Genomic DNA, 7,452 nt, shown 5'->3' on the forward strand with positions numbered 1-7,452 from the left:
TGAAGGACATTTGAGAAGGTATTTGAATAGAAGTACCTAAGGTATGACGGTACTTAGTATGGCCACGTGCACGTAGGTAGTTAGAGTCAGAGATTGAGCAAAAGGGTTCTCTCTTGAGTAGCAGTTGGTGTTGGGATTGTTTTATCCACAGTAAGGGTTATTCTCAACTGAGAAATAGTTTTACTGTTTTATGATTAAAACAGCTTTATATGTTTTATGCTTGGAGAATTTTTATACTGCAGTACAAGACTGTAAAAGCTTATATTTCAGTTAAACTCTTTATTGAGATTTTGCAAGAGAATCAATTATCTTTCTTAAGTCACTCACTGGGCGCAAGCTCACCCCGTTTTCAAATTTTTTCCTCTCCCCCCCCCATAGGTAGCGGTCAAATCCTCTGAAGATAGCTCTGCATCTGCTCTGCCACTAAAGGATAAAGAGATTTGTAACCCATCTATTTAAGTGGTTACTGTTAAAATTGTACACATGTTACTGTTGTTTATATAGGGACTAGAGTTTTTGGGTTTTGGGACTTGTGAATCTAGTGTTGTAATGACTCTAAATATGTTATGTTTCTGAATTAATAAATTTTGGCCTAAAGATATTTCGCTGTATATGAGTTGTAAATTGGTATCAGAGTTATTCCGCAACAGTTAGTAGGTAGTAAGTGTCAGCCACAGGGTTGATAACTACTGCAGTCACGCCCTTTCCTAGGCTAAAAGGGTGGTCTGGGGTAGGGTATGACATGTTATGTAGCATCGTTATGCTGCCGAAATTTTCCATCGTCTTCATATCTCATATCTAGGTAACCAAGCTTCTCTTTTTCAAGATCTTGAAAAAGAAGATTCTCTCATTTATTCAACTATTGAGTTTTCTTGTTTTGTAGATGCAACAAAGGAGTAAATATTTGGTATCACAACCTCTTTATGATTTTTCTTGGGGAACTTTAGATCCAACACATTCACTACAAGAATTTTTCCTTGAATGTACCATTTATGCACATTCCCAATGAACACGGTTAGTTGAATATGAATTCTTATCACATTTTCACTTTCAATCCTTTGTCTTAAACCTTTTTTGTTTGTGATCCTTTGAACAATAGTGTTAAGACAAAGATGCCTATAACCAGACACTGCTGAAGCTAGGGGGCTGGTTCAAGAAAAATTATGAAGGAATCCATACTTACCAAGTGGAGAGAGACAGTAATCTCATAATGTTTGTAAAATCATAATGTTTGTATTACTTGTAATTTGTGTTTTCAAGGCCTGAATTATTGTACAGTCTTTTAAATTATAATTTTTTGTAGAATTTGTGGATTAAATGTAATAGATTTACAATCCATACATGAATAATATGTCATAGCCACAACGTTCAATGTAATAGTATACTTTTTGACCAAAAAAATGGATTCGACAACGAAATTTAAAAGAAATGGTAGATTCGGACTTCAATGTTGGTTAATAATTAAAAAAAAAAAAAAACAGAGGCTTTAATGTCGGTTGGAAATTTCACTAAAGGTCTTTAATGTCGGTTGCAACCGACATTGAAAGTTGTGTTATTGAAGGCCTTTAATGTCAGTTTAAAACCGACATTAAAAGGCTTTAATAACACTATCTTTAATGTTGGTTGTCAACCGACATTAAAACCTTTTAATGTCAGTTTAAAACCGACATTAAAGCTCGAATTTCTTCTAGTGAAATGAATTAATTGGGTTAAGGAAATAATTATGTTTAATCAAAGCATGCTAGACGACATCTTCACCTATAAGAGCAGAAGTGAATATGTCATTCCGCCTATCGAGAGAGGGTTGGAAGAATGCGTTCACTAAAGCGAGAAGTACTTCTAGAGATGGAATCAACCTTGCATTCACCACGTTCATCCCTATTTCACCATAGACACATGGGAACACGGCCAATCACCGAGAGGTGTATGCCAAGGGAAAGCAGAACCTTAGTTGTATCTTTAATACAATTAACAAACTTATGATGTTTGTACTAATTATTCTTTCTCCTTCTGATTCATCCATTAAGCCTTGCCATCTCATACCACGATCCTTTGTATAAACTTCACAGTCAGTCTCGAACTCAGCATCATGTATATCATGTATCTTGTATCTCGCATCACGTTAGCTTAGGTTTACTCTTATCGCACTTTATTTTATTAACACAACTTTAGTCGATCTGCACAATTTTATTTTACCGCAATTTAATTTCCTATACAAACACAATCTTTATTAATTGTAAAAACCGATCGCATATATCACAAATGTAACACACTAATAACAACAATCCCTGTGTTCAACCTCGGATCACTCCGAGAAACTTGCGTTGGAATTATACTTGGTTTTAGCGCAAGGAAACTTGTGACAACGCATAGCATACTACAAGCATTTTATTAATAACGCATACATCTGGAATTAGTATCGCATAAAGTGTAAATAAGCATAAAACAACATCCACACTCCATCTCCATCTTTCCAAGTCAACAAGTTTATGGCAACATGAGCTTGTATGATTCACATTCTTATTTTTCCACATGCTTATTTAAAGACACACACAATAAAATCCAGCGTTACACTCCGCCATAAAATGGAAAAGAAAACTATGAACAGAGCACTGATGAATTCGTTAACTGATCAACCCCTTTTTTGAAGATTGCAATTGGTATTTATAGGGCATCAAAGGTGAAAGGCGGCTTCTCTCTCCCGGTTGTATAGATGGGACAACTTTAATTCTTGATTGACGCGTCAGATGACTATTACTGATAAAGCTGAATGTACTTTGTGACCGTTATCGGCTATCAACTTAATTTGGATCTGACTGTCATCAGCTTTCTATCCCATCAGTCTTAATTATCTTATCACCCGGATGCGCCCACCATGTTGTGATGACCAAGTTGCGGTGATTCTTCTTGGGCGAATGTTTGCGAGCACGATCAATGCAAATTCTTGCGGTGAAGTTGCACTCGACCAATGTATTCCAATGATCGCAATCTCTACATTGCGTTAACACATATTCTGCACAAAAATGTAAAGATCAACTGCTCTAATGCGTTGTATGCATGCAACTGCAATATTATAGAATTTATGCTTAGTGGACACAATTTAACATATTTCATCAATGCAATCTAACATTGTTTAAGAACTTAGCACTATGATAACGTGCATTTCTGCCCGTATCACACCCCCAAATTTAAACAATGCTTGTCCTCAAGCATAAGCTAAATTCCTTTTGCAAGTTAATCGCAAAGTTTTCTTCCCTAGATTTCTCAAGGATACTTCATTCAAATCCTATATACCAAAATTTTCTTAAGTCTTATTCAAGTCTCTTCTTAAAATATTTCTAAGACTTAGGTATTGCAAGCTTAACTTTCCAATGGACTTTGCTAAATTCTGGAACATCGCATGATTTATTTTAAAAGAAATTTTCTTTCGGGGTGTCAAATGATTTTATCCTTGCACAAAAAATTTCTTCATTGCTATTTTTTTCTGACCTTGCACTGATCCGAGTGCCTTGCCTTCGTTTTGGCTTGCCCCCACGTGTGTCATGCGGACATCCAACTACGAGCAATGCACTCTTTCTCAGACTAAACTCATACCAATTTGGCAGTGTAGTCGCGGTTGTTGATTTATGCGTTGATCCTGGTGACTTACTTTCGTTTTGGCTTTCCCCCACGTGTGTTTTGCGGACATCCAACTATGAGTAAGTGCCTTTCACAACTTAACTCTTATCAACAAGGGTTTCTCATTGCATTGACAGTGGAGTTGTTATTCTCAAAAATGTTTTTTTTTTTTTAGAAGATAGCAAGGTCAAAAATAAATACCTCACCCCCAAATTTAAAATGTGGCAATGTCTTCATTGCCAAAAGAAGTTAAAATAGGTCATGCGATGGTCATAGAATGCTTGTAAAGAGAGTTTGAAAGAAAGCTAGCAAACTCATAACTTCTAGAATATTTCATGAGGTGACTATTTTAAGACTAAGTTGACTCTAGTGTATACGAAAGATAGAAGTATATTTATCATCATTGAAATCATATTTGGATAAGAAATAGAATGCGATAACTCACTAAATTTATCTATGTCGAATGATTGTGGTGATTAAAGAGGATGCAGCGATAAAATTTTGAAAACTAAAATGCAATGTGATAGATTAGTTCCATGGAATCAACTTGGCGATGCCAGTCTTCTCCATGGTATTCCTTTACTCGCTAGCCATTGACTTTGAATATGTTGGTTCCGTCGTCATTTGATAATTCCACCGCACCACGTGAATGTACTTGTCGAATTCTGAACGGTCCGGACCAACGTGACTTTAGCTTTCCCGGGAAGAGTCGCAAACGTTAATTGAAAAGCAAGACTTTTTGCCCGATTTGGAGGTTCTTACTACATATGTGTTGATCATGCCAGTGCTTGGTGTGCTCTTTGTAAATCTTCACATTTTCATATGCGTTGTTCCTCCATTCTTCTAGCTCGACCAGTTGCATTTTTCACGCTTCCCCTGCCTTCTTCAAATCAAAATTCAGCTTCTTTACCGCCCACAATGCCTTATATTCTAGCTCTAAAGGCAAGTAACACGCCTTACCAATACCAGCACATAAGGGGGCATACCAATGGGTGTTTTAAATGCGGTTCGGTATGCCCACAACGCTTCGTCAAGCTTTGTTGCCTTTTCGTGAAGGCTTTATTACCTTTTCAAGTATCAATTTAATTTCTCGATTCGACACTTCAGCTTGGCCATTCGTTTGCGGATGGTATACGGTGCCACTTTATGGAGGATATTGTACTTGCGCAGTAGCTCCTTGATATTATGATTGATAAAGTGTGATCCTTCATCACTTATGATGGCACGGGAAGTGCCAAAACGAGTGAAAATATTTTTCTTCAGGAACTGGGAGACTACCGCTGCATCACTTGCGGTGCATGCAATTGCCTCTACCCACTTGGAGACATAGTCGACGACTAATAAAATATAGTGCTTATCGTTTGAAGAAGGGAATTGTCCCATGAAATCAATCCCCCATACGTCAAATAGTTCCAGCTCCAAGATAGTATTCATTGGCATTGTGTTCTTCCATGAAATGTTGCCTGTGCGTTGACACCGATCACATTTCATTGCGTAATCGGCAACATCCTTAAACAATGAAGGCCAAAAGAATCCACTTTGCAAAACCTTAGCTGCAGTACGTTGCCCTCCATATGGAGAATCGTGGCACTGTGACAATATGCATTATTGAGCAGCATCTGGTACGCATAATCGAATGATTTGGTCTGCACCTCTTTTATACAGATTTGGCTCATCCTAATAATAGTGTTTGCATACATTCTCGAACTTCTTCCTTGATGGTAGGTGTAATCTTCAGGGAATTTTTCACAAACCAAGTAATTAACGATGTCCGCATACCAGGGCAATTCTTCTATGTGAAATAGCTGCTCATCCGGAAACACAACACTCACCTCAGATTCATTGTGGTCAACCTCGGGATTTTCCAATCTGGACAAGTGATCCGCAACTTGATTCTCTGTCCCCCTCCGATCAATTATTTCAATATCAAATTATTGAAGGAGGAGAACCCATCTGATCAACCTTGACTTTGCATCCTTCTTTGTCATCAAATATTTGATTGCCGAGTGATCAGTGTGAATGAGTACCTTGGTTCCCAATAGATATGCCCGAAATTTTTCCAACACAAAAATCACAGCCAGAAGTTCTTTTTCAGTGGTGGTATAATTGATATGAGCAGGGTTCAGAGTTTTACTCGCATATGCGATAGGATGTAAAATAATTTTTTTCTTTTTCGCTAATGCGACTCCATGATTTTGAATGGCAATGTCCAATCCGGCATAATCAAGACGGGCGCGGTAATCAGCACATCTTTTAAAACTCGGAATGTGTTGAGGCAATTGTTGTCAAATTCAAACTTTTTGTCCGCCTCTAAAAACGCACTCAGTGGTCATGCAATCTTAGAAAAGTCTTTAACAAATCGTCTATAGAATCCAGCATGCCCCAAGAAGCTAGCACAGCCTTCACGCTGGCTGGAGGTGGAAGCTTTTCAATTGCATCGATCTTTGCTTTGTCCACCTCCAACCATTCTCGGGAGACCTTGTGTCCCAACACTATACCCTCTTTCACCATGAAGTGACATTTTTCTTAGTTGAGCCCAGGTTCGTCTCTTCACATCTTTTCAAAATTTTCTCCAAATTGGCCACCCATAAACGGAGAAGTGGTAACATAGAATTTAATCTATTTTTCTTTATCTAACTCTAACGCATGGTTTTTGAATGAAATGAATGATGTGTTGTATATGCGCTCAAGTGCTTTTATGATAAAGACATTTTTTATGCGATACTACGTTTAAATATATGCATTGTTAATGATATGCTCGTAGTATGCGATGGAGTAGGCGTGTCACAAGTTTTCTTAAGTTGAAACCAAATATAATTCCAACGCAAGTTTCTCAGAATGATCTAAGGTCGAACACAGGGATTGTTTTCGTTAATGCATTACTTAAGTGATACATGCGACCAGTTTTTAATAATGAATAAAGAATGTTGTTTTATACAAAAATGTAAATTGCGGTGAAAGTAAAAATGCATTAATAAAATAAATCCTAAACTAATATGATACAGGATACAAGATACATGATACGTGATACTAAGGTCGAGAACTGACTGTGAAGTTGTACAAAGAATCAATGTATGCGATGGAAAGTCTTTATGAATGAAGCAGAAAGAGAAAGAGTAAATAGTAAAAACATCGCAAGTTTGTCAATTGCGTTAAAGATGCAACTAAGGTTACGCTTTCCCTTGGTGTACACCTCTCAGTGATCGGCCACGTCCCCATATCTCTATGGTGAAACAGGGATGAGTGTGATGAATGCAAGGTTGTTTCCATCTCTGGAAATACTCCTTGCTTTAGTTAACGCATTATTCCAATCTTCTTTCGATAGGCGGAATAACATCTTCACTTCTGCTCTCACAGGTGAAGATACCGTCGAGCATGCTTTAGCTAAACTTAATTATTTCCTTAACACAAATTAACTCACTCGCTTAATTATTGTTATTTACCCATGGGATTAAGAACACATCATGGAGAAAATGGGTTATGGATGAACGGAAAGAGACACAGAGATGACAATGGTGACTATCATAACATTTAATTCTAAAATTAAGCGTTCGATACATGTTGTGAATGAGAGATTACAGAAGATGAATAGAGATGATGAAATAGAGATTAGAAACAACTATAGAAAGAGTGTCAACGTCTTGACACAGATTCCTAACGGAGATTGTGCTTGCCAGCATATGGAAGTGGTGGAGAGGAAAGCTTCCTTCTCAGGCTTGCTTTCCCGGTAGAATTAATCTTTGCACAGAGCTTCAACTACGGGAATTGGAAGGATTCTCTGCTCGGAGACTCACCTCTCGGCCTTGTCTCGTGGTTCTCCCAAATCTACTCTGT

This window comes from Benincasa hispida, chromosome 12 (genome assembly GCF_009727055.1).
Source record: "Benincasa hispida cultivar B227 chromosome 12, ASM972705v1, whole genome shotgun sequence".
Taxonomy (NCBI): Eukaryota; Viridiplantae; Streptophyta; class Magnoliopsida; order Cucurbitales; family Cucurbitaceae; genus Benincasa; species Benincasa hispida.